Source organism: Nerophis lumbriciformis, linkage group LG30, assembly GCF_033978685.3.
Source record: "Nerophis lumbriciformis linkage group LG30, RoL_Nlum_v2.1, whole genome shotgun sequence".
Classification (NCBI taxonomy): Eukaryota; Metazoa; Chordata; class Actinopteri; order Syngnathiformes; family Syngnathidae; genus Nerophis; species Nerophis lumbriciformis.
Genome location: NC_084577.2, coordinates 15253331 through 15275376, shown reverse-complemented (window position 1 = coordinate 15275376; position 22046 = coordinate 15253331). Strand labels below are relative to the sequence as shown.

The window sequence follows — 22046 nt, the reverse complement described above, 5'->3', positions numbered from 1 at the left end:
ATATATATTTAGTTCTATAACAGTTTATAAAACAGTTTTGTAATATGTAATTAATTAATTCAGTCATTATTAATATACTGAGATGAAGAATATCTTATTTTAAATAAGGTTGAAAGTATTTCTCATAATTCTTCTTCTTTGTACTTTGTAAGCACTATTTATTTGAACAACCTCTTAAACTGGATCATATCAGTACAATGTTTAACTTCTTTACTTCATCCATTCCATCATGTAATTCCACATCATTTTAGCTGTTTGCAATTTTACCAAATCATCAAACTTTAATATTTTTGACTCAATAAATAAAGTGTTTGTTTGTTCTCTATATCCAACATTATGTATTATTCTAACTGATCTTTTTTGTAACACGGTTAACGAATGTAGCGCACATTTGTAGTTATTTCCCCACATTTCTGCACAATAACTCAGATATGGTAATACTATAGTAGCGAGCAGTAGAGAATGTGAAGTGATTTGTTAAACCAAATATTGTGTGGTTTTTTCCATATGCAACAACCTATCTGGACTTGATAAGAGAATCGATAAGGAATCGGTTCGATAAGAGGATTCGATAATGGGCTCGAACTCGATAATTTCTTATTAAACATCATCCCTAGTGACGACTGTCGCTCACTTGTTTAAACAGTAACGTGTTTGTAAATAATTTATAAACGACCGCATTTTCGTCGACTTAACTTTTGCTTGTCACACTAAACATAACAATAAGCTTTGTTCACTGACGTGGTACGGCTGAGTGGCATGGTAATGCGCGGATCGTTTCCCCAAGATGCAGACGGACCTCTGGAACCAGCGTGCAGGTAAGAAGGATGATTTATTTTCATAAATCAATCAAGAATGCAAAAATACAGGAAAAGTGTGCAGATAGCACGGGAAGCTATAGCAAAACTTGGCACAGTAATAACAAATCATAACTGTTGCATGGAGCAAACAAAACAGCCAGCCCGAGTGTGGCGAAAAGCAGGAATAAATAGCTCTCTGATTAGTGCCCGGGAGCAGGTGAGCGTCCCGAACACTCAATCCGAGGCAGGTGAAAATAATCAGCACCCATGGCATACAAGAAATCAAATCAAATCAAATCAACTTTATTTATAAGAAACACAAACCCAGGGGTGCTGAAACAGAACTAAGGAGTTTTTTAACTAAAACAAAACATGTTCCGGGCAACGGAATAATCACATGATGTATAATAAAACTCCTGATAAGAAGTCGCTATGTTTTATATTTTTGTTACATTGGACAATGAACATTAATGAACATATAAACTGTAAATGTGCCAGATTTTAGCCAAAGGCTAATTTCCATCTGCAGTCCCTGGCAAGTTGATTGTAAATACAACAAGGTCCGTAAAAGGTAAGGTTAGACAACACCAACACAGACATTAACATTACAACAAAATACACAGACCAAGATATAGTAATTCAAATAAAAAGTGGAGACCTATAAAAAACAGAAGGCTCAGAACAGATCATAAAGTAACCATAGTAGTTAAAGTGCATAAGGCAGATGAATAAATGCTACAGTGCTTAATTGCAAGTGTGTTAAATTGTTGCATATAACAATGTGCCAAAGGAAGAAAATACATATCTCCCTTTGCCTCGTCAGTTAAAGTGCTGGTCTTATTGCATGTACCCCTTTTGCACAAGGAGATACCATTTTGTTTACGCATGGAAAATTGCACCCAAAAAAGCATAAATAAACCAAATATCCCACAAAAAATGAATGCATAACTTTTTGAATATAAATAGAAATCCGTAAACAAACTACGGTGAGTATATTGAGTATAATAAGTATAGTGTATATATACATGTATACATAGTAATTAAATGTTAAGGACAACTCCATTAACCAATCAGACCCCTTAAGTCCTCCTGAATATTAATTTGTCATCTTCACCAAGACAATTTTGGCAATTGTATGATTGCAAATTTGTTGAGGAATGTCAGAGGAAGGCAATTTTCTGTTCCCAGTGTACTAAGCAAGGGTCTGCGGTTGGAAGTGTTTGATTGGAAAGTGCCCTGACCTCATCAAAAACCTTAGGAAAGAAGGGATTGCTTGTCAAAATCAGGGACCTCTGACATCACAAATCTTCTGGATGAATGAACAGTCATACAAACACATTATAGAGGCATGGAAGTGGTTGTCGCTGCAATAGGAAGAGAAATGGATACAGTATGTCTTTCAAATCATGCTTTTGTCCAGCCATACATTGGTTTGTTGGGCACAGCCAGTGTAACCTGCCTGGTTTAGTCCCTGCTTTTTCTGTTCCCCCCTTGAATCGAACCTGGGTTCATGAGAGACGAGGGTGCTAGCCACTGGCCTAAAAGCCCGACCTATCAACCCGACAACCAGCATTGCTCTTGAGGTCGTCAAGAACGAGTGAGGTTTACCAATGTACACATTGACCAGCCACACTGGCTGGCCTCCGTTATACCAGGACACAATGATTGGACAGACTACAATTTTGGGGAACTGTACCAAACAATTGTAGAAAAGAGCTTGTGATGGATCCAGCAGGCGGTGGGAGAGCCAAGATGTTGGTTCACACACACAGTACACTACACACTGTATATTCATACAGGCAACAAAACAGGAGACTGATGGGCAAAAATAATGGAACTTGAGTAAAATGATTTACAGCAGGGGTGTCAAACGTACGGCCCGCAGGCCGGATCAGGCCCGCAAACAGGTATTATCTGGCCCGCGGGATGCGTTTGCTAAGTATAAAATTAGCTGTTTTTGAATGAAAGAAACTGCTGTTCTAAATGTGTACACGATATGTCGCAATATCCATCCATCCATCCATCTTCTTCCGCTTATCCGAGGTCGGGTCACAGGGGCAGCAGCCTAAGCAGGGAAGCCCAGACTTCCCTCTCCCCAGCCACTTCTTCCCGAGGGATCCCGAGGCGTTCCCAGGGCAGCCGGGAAACATAGTATTCCCAACGTGTCCTGGGTCTTCCCCGTGGCCTCTTACCCGTCGGACGTGCCCTAAACACCTCCCTAGGGAGGCGTTCGGGTGGCATCCTGACCAGATGCCCGAACCACCTCATCTGGCTCCTCTCGATGTGGAGGAGTAGCGGCTTTACTTTGAGCTCCTCCCGGATGGCAGAGCTTCTCACCCTATCTCTAAGGGAGAGCCCTGCCCCCCGGCGGAGGAAACTCATTTCGGTCACTTGTACCCTTGATCTTGTCCTTTCAGTCATAACCCAAAGCTCATGACCATAGGTGAGGATGGGAACGTAGATCGACCGGTAAATTGAGAGCTTTGCCTTCCGGCTCAGCTCCTTCTTCACCACAACGGATCGATACAGCGTCCGCATTACTGAAGACGCCGCACCGATCCGCCTGTCGATCTCACGATCCACTCTTCCCTCACTCGTGAACAAGACTCCGAGGTACTTGAACTCCTCCACTTGGGGCAGGGTCTCCTCCCCAACCTGGAGATGAGAACCATGGACTCGGACTTGGACGTGCTGATTCTCATCCCAGTCGCTTCACACTCGGCTGCGAACCGATCCATATGTTAAAAAAAAATAAACCACATGATGTTAGTGCACCAGTCGAGGAAAATGAGCAAACTACATAAATAACATCCTGTAATTTAATTTTGATATTATTTTTTTATCTTCATAGATTGAAAATTAACACCAATGAGTTGACTGATGAACATTATTACATCATTTATTCAGAAAGTAGGTAAAATACTATTAACCGCAACATGTAAGTGTAAAAAAAAACAACATTATAATTTTTACATTTTCATAATGTGCTTGTTGTATTTTTAAACAAAAAAAAACTATCTGAAGTTGTCTTTATCTTTAAGTTATCGTGTCGTAATTTTACCAGTCTTGCCCACTTGGGAGTAGATTTTTTCCATGTGGCCCCTGATCTAAAATGAGTTTGACACCCCTGATCTACAGTATGTATAGGCATTGACCATGGACATGAATGTATTTATGTAGCCCACATGTAGCTTTACCCAGAAGTGTATGCTTTTATGTTGCAACTACTAGGGTTACATAAAGGTTCATATCAAAATGTAATTAAGTGCCTGATCTCTTAAAGGTTTCTTAAAGGCGTTTAAAAACACATGCAAATTTGATAGCACACCCAAAGCTTATCCACTAAGCTTGTGCGTAAAGAATTGCGTTTCTTAAATGAGTAAAATAGTGCGCAAAATCCATTTAGTGTGTCTGTCCTAATGTATATGCAGAAAATATGCGGATTATCATAACACTCACAATAGTAGTAGGAAAATCATTTGACATTCTTAATGTGATTTATCAGGTCTGAAACTATTTTGAGACCGCTGTTCTGCATCTATTTATAGATAGATAGATAGATAGATAGATAGATAGATAGATAGATAGATAGATAGATAGATAGATAGATAGATAGATAGATAGATAGATAGATAGATAGATAGATAAATAGATAGTACTTTATTGATTCCTTCAGGAGAGATCCCTCAGTAAAATTAAAAACGTCTTGGAATATTTGTGCAAACTGGCAAACATGTTACCCTCTGCTGGTCTTGAACCCCAAGATGCAGAGATGGCAGGCGACATAGTTAATGTCAAAAACACAAAAGAATAGTGCAGTGGGTAAGGGCACAGGAAACATTAACACAGGCACAAGCAAACAATGATCCAGCACTTTCTGCAGGACAGGCTGGCATATAAAGAAGCCTGATTGGCAACCCAGAACAGGTGTGCCCAGATGGCCAATCAGAAACAGGTGAGGGAGACAACGCGTGATCAGGCCAGAGGAGTGGTGGAGGAAGTGAAACTAAAATAAGAGCGCTGGAAAGGAAATACATACAAAAATTAGCGATGGACGGGACCAACTTTGAGGGCTCATAAAATCCAAACCGGAGCAGTATTTAAAACTCTTTCATCAACTTTTAATCAGAAGGGTTCAATCTCTCTCCTGTGCTAATTTGAAGCCGACACGACAAACGCACTCAGAGGAGATAATGTTTGAAAAAAGGTAACTGTTTTTACACAACTTTTGTTTTGAAGGGGGAATTGCAAACTTCCTGTTGATTTTTGCTGGGGGTTGTCAGTGTATGAAATATAGGTCTAAGTGAGACCTACATAGAGGTTTTTGTTTCATGTCTCTACGACACTCCTAATGGGAGTTACAGGCAGTTGTGTCTGTGTTTTCTTCCTAGGGGGCGCTAGACCGCAATTTTGAGTTTTGGGGTTTTTTTTTTTTGATTAGATCGCAATTTTTGCCAGTCCTGATGTTTGTGTCCAATTTGGTGAGTTTTGAAGCATGTTAAGGGGGTCAAATTACAGCTCAAAGAGGCGGCAATATAATAATGATAAAACGCTAGAAATACAATAGGGTCCTCTGTCCCAAAGGGACTCGGTCCCTGATAAGAAAATATACAAAATAAAGTCAGGCCTGACAAAACAAATGGAGAGAGCAATGGCGCATCTTAGGGGTGGCCTGGGGTGGCACATGCACCCCAGGTGCCACCCCCACTCAGAGGTGGAACGATTTGAAGCATACGAACGTAGTAGGACAGCGACCGGTGTGCACATATCCTGCGGGTAACAGCGGTGTGCTAAATCTGATGATGTGACGTCACCTGATGTGTTGAGCCTTCGAGGCGTGGTTCGAATGAAGGGGGCGTGCCTGCAAAGCGTGAATCGAGGCTTGCTTCATGTAGGGGAGGAGCCAGAAATGATGACGTGAGAAGCCTCGCTGTCCTGAGCATGACGTTAAAGTGCATTCGGCAGTGGAGGCTCCTCTATGGGGTCTTGATGCACTATGAGGTTAACCCCTTTACTACTGTACCCCAGGTGGCTCTTGGCAAAGGCCTAGTACCTGACTTCCCCCTAGCCAGGGATACGGTGAAGACCTCAACGGCGGAGCAGGCGGAAGACGGTAGATTTAAGAACTACCACAACGGCTGCGATGGCGGTAGAAGGCTGCAGCAGAAAAGGGTCCCCAGTCGTCATGGACTCCATGCCACTGGACCCTGACCCGATTCTGTCAAGGATCGTGTGGTGACTGTCTGTGCACCAGTCTCCCCACGTTAAACAAAGTAACTCACAGGCATCCTCCATAAAGGGATACACCCCTACCAGGAGGATCGTCATACTCGTTCGAGTGACCGCCGATGACCACATGGCAACTTCAGGAGGCGGTTCAGATTTTGCGACGAGATTCGACAACATATAAACGGCAGAAACTCCCCTGAAAATGTGAGCTTTAGAGAGTTGTGGTCTGTTTGGAATCTTGATAGAGAGTATACTTTTTTTTTTGTTATGCCAATAAAATAAGAGAATAACAGCACATTAAATTAAATTTGACAGCAAGCTTTATTCAAGCCGTTCACTGCTTTGTGAGCAGTATGCATCACACAAAATGTAAACATGAAAATTGATATGTGATAAATTTGATTTGTCATCATGGCAGTTCTGTGGTAGTGTAATGGTCCAGAGCTACGCACTTGTCTTTTGTGCCACATGACGTGGGTTTGATTCTCTGCAGCGTCATTATTATTTAATGTCAGCAATTGTCTTAAGATTCCCTCCATACTTGGTGATGGTGATCTACTATAATAGCGCCAGCTTCCCCTGGGGTAGACCGATGATTTTATGGGTACCACCCCTGTAAAAGTAGGTGCTCCCTTGTCCCACCTCTGAAAAAAAAAATCTGGACACACAACTGTGAGAAAGAGAATCTTCCATGTTTGTGTTAAAGTTCTACATGCTTCTTTCAGACATATATAATATTATAAGGGTGTATTTGGAGACAGCAGACAATCTGCATTTGCTTTGCTTGTGTCTAGATCAAGGGTCGGCAACCCAATATGTTGAAAGAGCCTTATTGGACCAAAAATGAAAAAAAAAAAAAAACTGTCTGTAGCCGCAAACATTTTTAAGCCTTCTATAAGTGATATAATGAAGTCAACACATGATATAAGTGTCTATATTAGCTAAATTAGCCTACTATCAAAATGACTATGTGTCGCAGGCTGACACAAATCTTCGTTGACATAATAGTTGAAATGTAATATTTATTCTACCCATTTTTACAACATTGGAAAACATTAGTAAAACGGAGGCTTCTCAGAGGGTGGGATGACTCCTCTAAATTACTGGCTTAGAATGGCCAAAGGTAAAGATTTGTGTCCATCCATCCATCCATCTTCTTCCGCTTATCCGAGGTCGGGTCGCGGGGGCAGCAGCTTAAGCAAGGAAGCCCAGACTTCCCTCTCCCCAGCCACTTCGTCCAGCTCCTTCCGGGGGATCCCGAGGCGTTCCCAGGCCAGCCGGGAGAGATAGTCTTCCCAGCGTGTCCTGGGTCTTCCCCGTGGCCTCCTACCGGTCGGACGTGCCCGAAACACCTTCCTAGGGAGGCGTTCGGGTGGCATCCTGAGCAGATGTCCGAACCACCTCATCTGGCTCCTCTCGATGTGGAGGAGCAGCGGCTTTACTTTGAGCTCCCCCCGGATGACAGAGCTTCTCACCCTATTTCTAAGGGAGAGCCCCGCCACCCGGCGGAGGAAACTCATTTCGGCCGCTTGTACCCGTGATCTTATCCTTTCAGTCATGACCCAAAGCTCATGACCATTGGTGAGGATGGGAACGTAGATCGACCGGTAAATCGAGAGCTTTGCCTTCCGGCTCAGCTCCTTCTTCACCACAACGGATCGATAAAGTGTCCGCATTACTGAAGACGCCGCACCGATCCGCCTGTCGATCTCACAATCCACTCTTCCCCCACTCGTGAACAAGACTCCGAGGTACTTGAACTCCTCCACTTGGGGCAAGATCTCCTCCCCAACCCGGAGATGGCACTCCACCCTTTTCCGGGAGAGAACCATGGACTCGGACTTGGAGGTACTGATTCCCATCCCAGTCGCTTCACACTCGGCTGTGAGCCGATCCAGTGAGAGCTGAAGATCTTGGCCAGAGGAAGCCATCAGGACCACATCATCTGCAAATAGCAGAGACCTAATCCTGCAGTCACCAAACCAGATACCCTCAACGCCCTGACTGCGCCTAGAAATTCTGTCCATAAAGGTTATGAACAGAATCGGTGACAAAGGGCAGCCTTGGCGGAGTCCAACTCTCACTGGAAACGTGTCCGACTTACTGCCGGCAATGCGGACCAAGCTCTGACACTGATTATACAGATTTGTGTGTCCAAGTTAAAGGAAATGGCGGGCTGTCTCCTTCGAATGGAGTTATTACAATCTGTGCAAGCTGGGTTACGTTTGCTGTGGTCTATAACAAACCACTATCAGAAATGCAGGCAATATTACATATAGATGATATGTCATGAGAAATGCAGATAAAAATTAAATACTCAGAGGAGTGAGGACATAAGTAAAGGAAATTAAATAAGTTCAAATATACCTACAAGTGAGGCATAATGATGCAATACGCACATAAAGCTAGCCTAAATAGCATGTTAGCATTGATTAGCTTGCAGTCATGCACTGACCAAATATGCTTGATAAGCACTCCACACAACTCAGTAACATCAACAAAACTCACCTTTGTGCATTCTCACACAGCATAAAATGTTTGGTGGACAAAGAATGAGTGGCATAAATTATGTCTTTCTCTGGCATCGTTGAAGAAAGTTATACATGTAAACAAACTACGGTGAGTTCAAAGACCACCAAAATTAGTATGACAAAACGGCGCTCGCCAAATACTCTCATCAGAGAATCATGTTTAACACTGGGATTTCTAACAATTAGGGAGGTTTGTGTCATGTTGTCCTCCTACAGAAACCCTATTAATTATATTTTCGTACATTTTTGAAAAACCTCCAGGGAGCCACTTGGGCGGTGCTAAAGAGCCGCAGGTTACAGATCACCGGTCAAGATCATTGCGCCGCACACTCCAAGAGCGCACCTTCAGTGCACTAAAAAGTGGGTTCCTATGTAGATCGTGCTGCAGGAGTGCGTCAAAAATGCCAAAAAAGGTGGTACATATAACAGTTGTATGCCACATGAGATAGGCTCCAGCGCCCCCCGCGACCCCAAACGGAATAAGCGGTAGAAAATGGATGGATGGATGGATGTTTCAAAACATGGCAAAACACCACGAGAGAAATGACTGTCTCCATTATGACAGCTGTGTATTACACAAAAACATTCTTATTGCATCACTTTTGTGCTTGTTATTAAAATAGTAACATGCCCACTAATAGTACAGGCAAACTTTATAGTTTGCATATGCTATTTAGCATATGTTATTTGGGATCTTAGTAGATCAAGTGTCTTAAATAATACTTCACCAACTGAGGTTGAAGACATTTCAACTGCTTAACCAAACAAAAGCAACTAATAAAACAAGGTCCATTTTACGTGCACAAGCAGAACTTTAAGGAGCATCATTTTTCATAATTGTTGGCACAATATTGTCTGAGGACTAAAATCATTAAATAGGTTGAAAGTAAATTTCCACCCATAAACCAAGACAGGCTAAACTGCCTTGTATTTACGTTCTCATCTGAAAAGGAGTCTCTTAGGTACACTATGCGGACCAGGATTGTGTGAACTAACACAGGAGCAGCTAATTTTGGTGGTCTTTGAACTCACCGTAGTTTGTTATATAGTGAAGTATGTAATTTTAATCTAACCTAGCCTTCGTTCAATGTTTTTCTGTGAAAGTGTTAAATCAACCATTGCACTGAAACAACTCATTATTCCCTATTACTATCTGGCAAGCTGATGACCATCAAACCTGCTTGACCCAGCAGAACATCTGGAACAGGACATAATGGATATTCTCAAAATACTGTGAAGCTGCCTGCAGGTACTTCCTCCCAAGTCACGAGAACATTGCACATCCTCTTTTAAAACCCAAGTAAGAGCATTGCTGTTTAGCTGTTCAGTTCCTGCTGACTGAATAATCAATACCTGCAACAGGGCAGAGCACTATGATTTTTTACTGCATATTCTTAATATTATAGTTGTAGAGGATTTGTGGGTTTAATTTAGCAATGTGTTCTTACCTCTCAGAAGTCCACAACCTCATATCCATCAACTTTTTCAACAGATGCTTCGTTTTAGCTTCTCTCGAAAGTGCAGACTTCACACTGCATACGAGTCTTTAAATGGTCGAGTAAAAGCAGACTCAAATAATCAATAATATTCACCATGATTTTGTAACTGTGTCAGCACTTTTATAGTTCATTAGTAAGTGCTTTTGATGCAAGACAAAGAGAAACGCTCGTCGTTCAATCAACGCCTTAGGGGAAGTCAATGTTGCCGTCAATGGCCAACTGCGCACATCATGGCCTACGCATGCCTAACTTCTCCCTTTGTATGTGTCATGATATTATTTATAAATTCAACTTTCTTGAGATGAACAAACTTTTTATTTTGGAATGGGACATATAATTTGTTGTGTATATATGTTAACTGCCTAAGACCTTGAAGCTAAATAAATAGTATATATACTTATTATATAAATATTTTTTGTTGTCAAACAATTCAAATAGTTCATCAGGATTAATCGCATTGTCCAGAGTTAACTCATAATTAATTGTGATTAATCACAAATACAAACCCCGTTTCCATATGAGTTGGGAAATTGTGTTAGATGTAAATATAAACGAAATACAATGATTTGCAAATCATTTTCAACCCATATTCAGTTGAATATGCTACAAAGACAACATATTTGATGTTCAAACTGATAAACATTTTTTTTTTTGCAAATAATCATTAACTTTAGCACGTGACAAAGAAGAAGGGAAAGGTGGCAATAAATACTAATAAAGTTGAGGAATGCTCATCAAACACTTATTTGGAACATCCCACAGGTGTGCAGGCTAATTGGGAACAGGTGGGTGCCATGATTGGGTATAAAAACAGCTTCCCAAAAAATGCCCAGTCTTTCACAAGAAAGGATGGGGCGAGGTACACCCCTTTGTCCACAACTGCGTGAGCAAATAGTCAAACAGTTTAAGAACAACGTTTCTCAAAGTGCAATTGCAAGAAATTTAGGGATTTAAACATCTACGGTCCATAATACCATCAAAAGGTTCAGAGAATCTGGAGAAATCACTCCACGTAAGCGGCATGGCCGGAAACCAACATTGAATGACCATGACCTTCGATCCCTCAGACGGCACTGTATCAAAAACCGACATCAATCTCTAAAGGATATCACCACATGGGCTCAGGAACACTTCAGAAAACCACTGTCACTAAATACAGTTGGTCGCTACATCTGTAAGTGCAAGTTAAAGCTCTACTATGCAAAGCGAAAGCCATTTATCAACAACATCCAGAAACGCCGCCGGCTTCTCTGGGCCCGAGGTCATCTAAGATGGACTCATGCAAAGTGGAAAAGTGTTCTGTGGTCTAACGAGTCCACATTTCAAATTGTTTTTGGAAATATTCGACATCGTGTCATCCGGAAAAAAGGGGAAGCGAACCATCCAGACTGTTATCGACGCAAAGTTCAAAAGCCAGCATCTGTGATGGTATGGGGGTGCATTAGTGCCCAAAGCATGTGTAACTTACACATCTGTGAAGGCACCATTAATGCTGAAAGGTACATACAGGTTTTGGAACAACATATGCTGCCATCTAAGCGCCCTGCTTATTTCAGCAAGACAATGCCAAGCCACATTCAGCACGTGTTACAACAGCGTGGCTTCGTAAAAAAAGAGTGCGGGTACTTTCCTGGTCCGCCTGCAGTCCAGACCTGTCTCCCATCGAAAATGTGTGGCGCATTATGAAGCGTAAAATACGACAGCGGAGACCCCGGACTGTTGAACGACTTTAGCTCTACATAAAACAAGAATGGGAAAGAATTCCACTTTCAAAGCTTCAACAATTAGTTTCCTCAGTTCCCAATCGTTTATTGAGTGTTGTTAAAAGAAAAGGTGATGTAACACAGTGGTGAACATGCCCTTTCCCAACTACTTTGGCACGTGTTGCAGCCATGAAATTGTAAGTTAATTATTATTTGCAAAAAAAAAAATTAAGTTTATGAGTTTGAACATCAAATATCTTGTCTTTGTAGTGCATTCAATTGAATATGGGTTGAAAAGGATTTGCAAATCATTGTATTCCGTTTATATTTACATCTAACACAATTTCCCTACTCATATGGAAACAGGGTTTGTATATATATTTTTAATCTTTAATAAGTGTACCTTATTACAGTGACCCAACATTAAGGGTTAGAAATGTTACAAAACTCACAATTTGATTTGATTCCTGAGGTAACGATAGGAGTCAGAGTCAACACAATTCTCAATTCAGACCGATTTTTGCAATATATTTATTGTTACAAAAATTGTATTAAAACATTTTCAAAACAGATTATAAAAGCTTGACTTGGCTGCTAAAGGATGAAGTACAAGTGGAGGGAGTATGCGCGTAGAGGGCGTAAACATTTTTTTGACAAAATTATGAAAACCTTTAGAATTGAAATACCCGGTAAATAAGAATCGTAATTCAGATATGAATTGATTTTTTGGAGCACCCCTATCCAACATACTAGACAATTTCTTTGATTCATGCGATTTGTTTACTTAACACTATGCTTTTTTTTCACAGCTCACCACCAAATTGACACACACAAACACGGGCACACCTGTGGCCTAATCCAGTCCTTTAGTGCTCTCTCTTGCTCCCATTTATGAATGTAATGATATAAAAATGTCATATCACGGTTATCGTGACCAAAATTCAGTGTGTGCTAAAATAGTACTGCACGCACTGAAATCTTTTTGACCAAGTTACTTTTTTTTTAATAACTAAAATAAATAGACATGCTGTTAGAAAACCCAATATTTTGCATGTTTTGTGTTTCTTATGCCTCACCATAGTGTTTTAGTCTTGGTATTGTATCTGTTTTAATGGCAAAGTTTCTATTGTTTTAAATATTGGTCTATATTAGTTGTATGTATTTAAATGAAAAGTGCATAACAAATAAAATATGTTATTATTTATTATTTCTGTTGGGCATTGCGGCGTCCTACTCTGTACAGTGGTCCTTGAATGCACAGTAAAAACACCTGTATCATATTCCTCTGAATATACTGTAGAACAATAACTCTGTACTGAGAGATCACAGCTTGTAGGTTCAATGTGCACAATTTAATATCTTACTTGCTCAGACAGCATTGTGTTTATAAAAGTTTTGATTGGGGTATGAAGTTTATTGTTTTCATGTTAGCATTTAAGCTAGCGAGTGAGACCCAGTCAGTCTGTAAATTTATCAAAGTGGAGTTATCAACAGGCCTGGAAGTTCGTCATTTTAGGGGCAAGGCCGCTTGACTTTTGGTGTCTTCAACCTTTGGAGGGCACAAAGGGCGAAATGTCAGGGCAGGAAAGCCATCAAAACAAAACAACAGTTATGATTAATGTAGCTTAAAGGTTAAGGATGATTACATTTTTAATATGCATAGGACATGTCAGTTTGCATTCACATTAAACTAGCATAGTCGAGTGGGTTAGAGAAAACTGCAAAACCCGCACACATTGTCGTGTTGCTTCGCTAAATATGAACAGTGTGTTACATATTATATGTTGAGAGTTTATTGTCTCCTTACGCTTTCACAAATGTATCAAACTTTCTTACCTTAGCTCATTCGACTTCTTCATTTAGTGCATTGGGCTTTGAGGAGCTGGAGACGTTCGCACATCTCGATTACAGACTTTAACACGTTTGCCCGGGTGATGCTTTGTGTTGTATAGCACTGTGCTGCTTGTGTGACTCCGCCGGTTTATACGAGGCAGAATTAAACCCACCACTGGTCAAAGAAGCCGTAACATTATTAAAATATATCTTTCTCAGTGGCACTCATTAAAGGCAGACACTCTTGTTTCCCTCTTCCTTTATCTCTCCTGCTTGCTTCTTTGTTTTGTCTTTTCTTAAAGGCCTACTGAAATGCGATTTTCTTATTTAAATAGTGACAGCAGGTTCATTCTATGTGTCATACTTGATCATTTCGCGATATTGCCATATTTTTGCTGAAAGGATTTAGTAGAGAACATCGATGATAAAGTTCGCAACTTTTGGTCGCTGATAAAAAAGCCTTGCCTGTACCGGTAGTAGCAGACGATATGCGCGGGACGTCACAGGTTGTGGAGCTCTTCACATCTGCACATTGTTTACAATCATGGCCACTAGCAGCGAGAGCGATTCGGACCGAGAAAGCGACGATTTCCCCATTAATTTGAGCGAGGATGAAAGATTTGTGGATGAGGAAAGTGAGAGCGAAGGACTAAAGGGCAGTGGGAGCGATTCAGATAGGGAAGATGCTGTGAGAGGCGGGTGGGACCTGATATTCAGCTGGGAATGACTAAAACAGTAAATAAACACAAGACATATATATACTCTATTAGCCACAACACAACCAGGCTTATATTTAATATGCCACAAATGAATCCCGCATAACAAACACCTCCCACCTCCCGTCCATATAACCCGCCAATACAACTCAAACACCTGCACAACACACTCAATCTCACAGGCCAAAGTACCGTTCACCTCCCCAAAGTTCATACAGCACATATATTTCCCCAAAGTCCACCAAAGCTACGTACGTGACATGCACATAGCGGTACGCACGTACGGGCAAGCGATCAAATGTTTGGAAGCCGCAGCTGCATGCGTACTCACAGTACCGCGTCTGCGCATCCAACTCAAAGTCCTCCTAGTAAGAGTCTCTGTTGTCCCAGTTCTCCACAGGCCAATGGTAAAGCTTGACTGTCATCTTTCGGGAATGTAAACAATGAAACACTGGCTGTGTTTGTGTTGCTGCAGTCGCCCGCAATACACCGCTTCCCACCTACAGCTTTCTTCTTTGCTGTCTCCATTGTTCATTGAACAAATTGCAAAAGATTCACCAACACAGATGTCCAGAATACTGTGGAATTTTGCGATGAAAACAGACGACTTAATAGCTGGCCACCATGCTGTCCCAAAATGTCCTGTACAATCCGTGATGTCACGCGCAGACGTCATCATACTGAGACGTTTTCAGCAGGATATTGCGCGCGAAATTTAAAATTGCACTTTAGTAAGCTAACCCGGCCGTATTGGCATGTGTTGCAATGTTAAGATTTCATCATTGATGTATAAACTATCAGACTGCGTGGTCGGTAGTAGTGGGTTTCAGTAGACCTTTACCTTTCTTGTTGCCTCAACGAAATTGATCAACTTTCCTCTCAACGAAATTGACAAGATCTCGGGTTTGGGGGAACCTGTCTGTCCTGATGGAACGGTTGTTGCTGGATACACGTGCCTGACAACCCTTTCAGTTGAGGATGTTGAAGATATCAAACTATTCGGAACCATGATAACAGGACATATGGTGATTGGGTTAAGCGTTGCTCTGGGTATGGACAAATTGGAAGATGCTTGCAGTCGTTCAAAGTACCCTAAAGCTGCCACAAATGATTGAAGGATGCGAGCAGAACTGTAGGCACTCTGACTTCTGCGATGTTTGCTCTAATGGTGAAGTACGATGAATTTGAGGACTAGAAATAGACAATTAAGAGTGAAATGCTTAAATTGATTTTCGCTCGCTCAAACACAAACATTCTAATATGGATTGTTTTCCCTTGCGGCGAGCGACATGGCAAGGTTGTTGCTTCAAGACTCTCCCAGAGGACAGTGCAGCGAAGACGCAACATACTTCCCTGTCTCTCATTGACACACACCTGTTGTTGTTGACTTTTGTTGGATTGACTGGGCGTGCTGTCGCGTTTGCGAGATCACCATGGTCGCGGAACAGAGACACGCTGCAGGCTTACATACACATATGCATCCACGAGAAATACACGCCACACACACACATACCCCACCCTCCATCCCACACTTTCAACGCTTCACCCAACGTGGTATGATGGACAGTGTTGGGACTAACGCGTTACTGTAACGCCGTTAGTTTTGGCGGTAACTAGCAATCTAACGCGTTATTTTTTATATTCAGTAACTCAGTTACCGTTACTACATGATGCGTTACTGCGTTATTTAACGTTATTTTTATGTAGTATCGGCTAGAAACAGAAGATATGAGTGAGTTTTATTGCAGTGCTGCGGTGTCGTCCTTCTGAATCTTCCTCTGTCACAAGAGGCGCGCTCTGTGTGTGTCTGGGTGTGGGTGTGGGTGTGGGAAGGGGAGGGGATGTGGGGGATGCGCAATACAACGTAAACCGTTGGCTAACCAAAAAGTAACCACGGAACACTACACGGTATAGTGTTCTGTGGTTACTTTTTGGTTGGCCAAGCAGACGTGACGACAGGCTGTCCTCACTCAGGTCCGCACGGACCTGGAGGGGGCGTGCCTTAAGTCCGGCTGGAAATCGGGAGAAATTCGGAGAATGGTTGTCCCGGGGAGAGGCACTGAAACTCGGGAGGGTTGGCAAGTATGAGATATTCTCACTTCTTTTCTTTTGTTGAGCACAAATAAAAGAACATTTCAGTTAAATGTAAGTTGTGTCTTGGATCAAAGAAACCGTCTACTGCCCAAAACAACAATTCAAATCTGCCTGGGGATAGGTTGATTGGCAACACTAAATTGGCCCGAGTGTGTGAATGTGAGTGTGAATGTTGTCTGTCTATCTGTGTTGGCCCGGCAACAAGGTGGCGACTTGTCCAGGGTGTACCCCGCATTCCGCCCGAATGCAGCTGAGATAGGCTCCAGCACCCCCCTGCAACCCCGAAAGGGACAAGCGGTAGATAATGGATGGATGGATGGATGTTGCAATATATATATGTGCTTTGATATAGAGTTTTTTTCCTCCAGACTGGGCCTTTTTTTTTTTTTAACTCATCCTTATACAGCGCCTAACTTTTTCCCACCTTTTACGGTGTAGTGGCACCCTGTTCTGTCCAGATGCATCTGTAATTTTTCGAAGGGCACGCAGCCAAACAGAGGGGCAACTTTCAGGCTTGTCACTGACAGTTTGGTTATGTTTTGTTTTTTCCTCTGTGCTGGTGTTTTATTTCCTGTTAGCGCTCTTATTTTGTTTCCTTTTCCTGCACGTCTCGCTGAGCGTTTGTTTCCCTCACCTGTACCTGATTGGCAGTCTGGCACACATGGTGGCAATTGCCAATCAGGCTACTATTTATACCTGCCTCGCCGTCCAGCCAGGGCTGGAGTATTGTGAGCTGTTCCCTGGTTCCTGTTTGCTGTTTCCTGTTTTCCTGCATTTTATTTTTGACATTAAAGGTCATGTTTTCCTGCATCAAGGCTGCCATCTCTGCATCTTGGGGTTTGTCACCAACACTTCCCGACAGCAAAAAGAGCCATGGCCATCGTGGCCGCCGTGAAATTCCTGCCTTGATTATCAATCACAGTTTTTCAGTCATTTTAATTTAAAAGATAATCCTAACCATTGGGTGTTTTACTGCAGTTATAATTATTACGATTTAACTCCCTCGAATGGCCTTGACGCTCCAACAACAGGAGCAGTCTGTTCTGAAAACATCCCCGAGGACACCTCAATGATGGACGCTTTTGACCTCCCTCCCTCCTCAACGACACCTGGAGTCGAACTTTTGCTTGCATGCAGAACGGCCCCAGGCCTATGAACATGAACACTACATCAACACACCCAAGACAATGGGCATATACCCCCCCGCCCCCACCCCACGCCTTCACCACCGCTTCATTCACCTTCGGGGTGATGGACGGCTGGCAGCGCTTCATAGCAGCAGTCGACCTCCAGGGCCTCAACCCCGCCCCCCTTGTTGCGAGTTGTCGTGATTAAATGTAACATGTTTATGTGTGCATGGCATGGAGGTTTTTTCCCACTCCAGACTAAACTCCCTTAGGAGCCCAGTCTAGATTGTATTTTTTTACTCATCTTCTTCCCCAGCGTTTTACCTTTTTCCCACCTTTTACGGGGCGCCTTGTGGCAACCCATCAGCATTCCTGTTCTGTAACCCTATACACTGTTTGTTTGTCTAATCTTGAACGGGTTTGTGCTGAAAACATAGTTTTGTTGTACTTGTTGCAATGACAATAAAGACCTATCCCATCCTATCCTATCCTATTACGTTTTATTGTTACATATACTCCTATTATGAAATATATATGCTAATTATTAAAAATTATATTTTGTATTTAATTTTCCCCACTAATTCTGCCAATAAAGTACATGCGTCATTTGCGTGAGCAACCCGCGACTCACTAACTTTGCAAGCAACTTTAGAAAAAAAAGTCGCTTGTAAAAACACTGCATAATCGCGCGTTAAAACAAAAGTGCCAGTAAAGGGAACTTTTGTAACTCATTATTATCGCGTTAACATTAATAGCGTAACTATATGGTAAGTATTTCACTATATTTATCTCTATTATTTAGTATAACTCATGAGACATTTAGTCTTGTGTTCTGAGAACGGGATTGTATGTGTTAGTGTGGTTTTAGGGGCAAAGGTCCAAAAAAAGGGTAATGAAAAATGACAAAACCACCTGCATTAGGTCATTGAAAATGCAGAAAATAACTAGGCGCCTCTCAAAATACTGCTCAAATGGTTTGTTCAGCATAACTTGTTGGAGCCAATCTATTTGACCACCATCTATTGTAGTCACTCTGCACTTAAGAGGCCACCTTGGAGACACTGCATGAGAAAACAGACAAGTCTAAAGGGAGACAATGTGGACAGTATGCTACTGCAAGTGATGGAAAACAGGGAAATTGGGAGGGGCGCAGATCTGCAAAGTAGAGCATGCAGCAGTGGGGAGGAAGGGAGGCTGAGATGTGAGCTAAAGGAGAGAACAACAAGAGAGGCTCCCTCAGGTGCTGATGTCAACTGGGGAATAGACAGAAGAACCGCTGTTGCACTGCAGGACAAGCAAGACAGACGTCAGTGTTTTTGTGTGTGTTGTTCGATATGCAAATCTGTGTATGCATGTGTGTGACACAAGTTGTCTGTTGTTTTCCCCTAAGCACGCAGACGAGGAAGCACTTTACAACCCAAATTGTGCCTTCCATTGTTTGACAGTGCAGCTGCAAAATGATAGTGAGACTCAAAAAGGAACAATTATATTTGTGATGGGAAATCACTCACACACAAATGTTGGAATCAATACATAAATTAGTGTTCAAACGACAAAACAATTTAATCAGATCAATAACATGGTAGCTGTGGATGAATTTGTCATTAATTGTTCATCTTTATTCAATTAAAGTGACTTAATACAAAAGGGAGGATATTTCTTAAACACCTTAAGCATTATGTCCATGCTTAGAAAAAAAAAGGTTTTCAAAACAAACATTAACGTGGACCTTTTACTCCTTCTGTGTTTCAAATGTGCTATTTTAAGCAGGAAGTGCTTCCGTGACAAGAAAGATGTCTGCAGAGTGTGCATAATACTTTGTCAGTCGACTGTTATGTCACTGGGCTTTTTGTGTGCTTATATTTCCTATCGAGAGGGCCAACCTGCTGTTTAGTTTTGTGACTTGTTTGCTTCTACCACATCAACTGTCCATTTGTGTGTGCAGGATGGTAACACTAATAAGACAAACTGCCCAATTTTTTTTTCATTTGTTCATTTTGTTGGGTTGCAATGTTTAATCAGATTGATAATCAGAATGGATAATTACGCTTTAACGCATTCATTGTGACATCCCTAAAACCAGTGGCGGGCCATGCATTTCCCACCTTCAGTGATGTCTGCCTTCAGTAATTACTTCTCAAAATACCATAATTGATGTCACCACATGGCCATTGCTGGAGAAATACTATACAGGAACACATTCACGCCCTACTGGGCATTGAACCACATCAACAGTGTACAAAACGGGTTATTTTCTGGCGCATTTAAAAAACAATTAAAACGCATCAGCAATTAAAACATATCTTAAGTGGTACTGTCAAAACTAAAATAGCAAAAAACATATTAAAAGTGAAAAAAGTAAATATTTGAACTCACAATTTATAGACCTTTTTGACGCCTTATAAGCCAGTGGTACCCCTCGCCGTTGGCTTATTCGAGTGGAAATGGCGAACATTTCCCCATTTCGTCGCCAGAACAGCTGAGCTAGCTTCCTAGGTTGGCCGACATCGTCTCACAAGATGTAGTTTCTCTTTAAATATCCTTCTTGAAAATGGGCTTGCAAATATCAGGCATGTGATTTGACCACAATGAAAAAGACTGAAAATATTTCCGGGGGTCTGGGGGAAGCTCCTGGTTTTTCACCAATTTAACATGGTAAAATTAACAAACACAGCACCATTTGAAGAAAATATTTTAGTGTTTAAAGACATGAAAACATCATTAATAGAACATACCTTGCTTCAAGTTGTTTCGTATGTTTTTGGCGTTTCGCATGTACTTCCAAAGCCTTGAAACCTCGTGATCCATAGTCAATATTATCATGACACCACGTGCACAAAACCTTTCCGGGACGATCGATTTTCCGAATAAAATCACCGAACAAAGTCGTAACTTCCTTCTTCCCAACAGTATCAGTGATTTCCCTTTCCATCCAGTCCCATCGAAACTTATTTTTGACATGTTTATCAATTTCTTTTACTCGTAAAGCGTCCTTTCTCTCGAGAACCGACATCGTTTACATATGGAAAATGGCGGTAATAACTATTATGAATGATGACGTTATTAACGTCATCATTCATAACAGATGTCCTGATTGGTCACAAGGAACATATCGACCAATCAACTACGGCATAATATAAACTACGTCTCGAATCTTGATTTAGGGTCGAAAAAACGGGAGATAATTTTTTTTTTTTCCCCGAGATTACAAAAGACGGAATTCCGACTTTAGACGGAAAAATCACATGCCTGAAATATATATCTGCCACCTAATCAACGTTTTGTTCTCAATCTCTGCTATCCCGGTCTGGCTACGGCGCAACACTTCCCGCTGCCTGCTAAATCGGAACTTGTGAATGGATTAGGGCTGGGCGATATATCGATATACTCGATATATCGCGGGTTTGTCTCTGTGCGATATAGAAAATGACTATATCGTGATATTCGAGTATACGTTCTCACGCAGTTGCTTTTAGCTGCGGGCATTACACTACAGGCTCTTCTCACTCTGTCTTGTCGCTCCTTCTCACAGACAACAAGCGCACCTTCTTACACACGTCACATACCGTCACGTCATACGTCACATACGTATACGCCCTCCTTGAGCAGAGAGGTAGCAGCATGGCTAAAGTTAGCTGTGATGCTGTGATTTTAATGTAGACACATAGAATCATCATACTGCTGTGATTATATGCATCAAGTGTTAACTCAAGGCTAAGGCAAAATATCGAGATATATATCGTGTATCGCAATATGGCCTAAAAATATCGAGATATTAAAAAAAGGCCATATCGCCTAGCCCTAGAATAGATACTCACTTTGGAATGACAAGTGAGTATCCAATCACAGTCTCGTTAACATCAGGCTACTGTCAACAACTTGTGATCTGATTGGCTATCGCAACTGTCTCTCGACTCTATGTGTTCTCAAATTAATCCGCTAACGGTCCCGATGAGTATCCAATCACTAGGGATGTCCGCCGATATTTGCCAAAAAATGCGTATCGGCAAGGCATGGGAAAATGCCGATCCAGATCCAGTTTAAAAAAAAAAACTCTGGTCCGTGTTTTCCAACGCACCGATTTAAATAATACATTCCACTTTTCTGCTGCTCCCTAATTTCCGTTCCGCATTTTCCAGCACACCTTTAACACATCTACAGGTCTGTGAATTCTCACGCAGTTGCTTTTAGCTGCTGGCATTACACGACAGGCTCTTCTCACTCTTTCCTGTGTCTCCCTCTCACAGACAGCAAGCGCACCTTCTTACACACGTCACATACTGTCACGTCATACGTCACATACTGTCACGTCATACGTCACATACGTATACGCCCTCCCCGAGCAGAGAGGTAGCAGCATGGCTAACGTTAGCTGTGATGCTAGCGCAGCCGCTAAGGTGCGCGCCTGTGCAATTGCGCACGGCAAATCTATGCCACGCACAAAATCAAATAAAAAAATAAGCGCATAACAATTTTCGACACACGGACACGACAGAGAAAACAGTTTTCGTCAT

At 41.8% G+C, this 22046-nt stretch overlaps 1 protein-coding gene across 3 annotated transcripts in view; it reads right to left on the bottom strand.

Moving 5' to 3' along the window:
• Positions 1 to 22046, bottom strand: part of ankrd13b (ankyrin repeat domain 13B) — a 157119-nt gene that overhangs the window by 77055 nt on the left and 58018 nt on the right. The gene's annotated exons all lie outside the window — the stretch shown is intronic.